We start from the raw sequence: 766 nt of genomic DNA on the forward strand, positions 1-766 counted from the left end.
AGTTTGTTAATGGATTTGCCAGCATGGCTCAACCGTTGACAAAGTTGACCGGGAAAGATGTTCAGTTCGTGTGGACAGAAGGCTGTGATGTGAGTTTCAGCAAACCAAGATGATGTTGACGACTACTCCAGTATTGGCTCTTCCAATGGGCAACGAGCCATACGTGGTGTACACAGATGCATCCAAAGTTGGACTTAGGTGCGTATTGATGCAGCAAGGCAAAGTGATCGCGTATGCGTCTAGACAGCTAAGGAAACACGAAGGGAACTATCCAACATACGACTTAGAAATGGCTGCTGTCGTATTTTCGCTGAAGATATGGCGGTCTTATCTCTATGGTGCTAAGGTCCAAGTCTTCACGGACCATAAGAGCTTGAAGCATATCTTTACTCAACCAGAGCTTAACCTTAGACAGAGTCGTTGGATGGATCTGGTTGCGGATTACGACTTGGATATTGCCTACCATCCGGGAAAGGCAAATCTGGTCGCGGATGCCTTTAGCCGGAAGAGAGTAGCTTTGGCTTCAGAAAAAGACATGGAGGAACTAGTTCACATGGTTGGAACCTTACGATTAGCTGCCTTGACTGACGAATTGTAACCGTTGGGTCTTGGTGCAGCGGATCAGGCGGATTTGTTGTCCCTAGTTCGCCTTGCATAGGAAAAGGATGAAGATCTGATCAAAGCTTCAAAGAACCAGAAGACAGAGTATCAGACTTCAAACAACGGGACGATTCTGGTTAATGGCCGAGTGTGTGTTCCTAACGAC

The sequence above is a fragment of the Brassica oleracea genome, chromosome C6, assembly GCF_000695525.1.
Source record: "Brassica oleracea var. oleracea cultivar TO1000 chromosome C6, BOL, whole genome shotgun sequence".
Lineage (NCBI taxonomy): Eukaryota > Viridiplantae > Streptophyta > Magnoliopsida > Brassicales > Brassicaceae > Brassica > Brassica oleracea.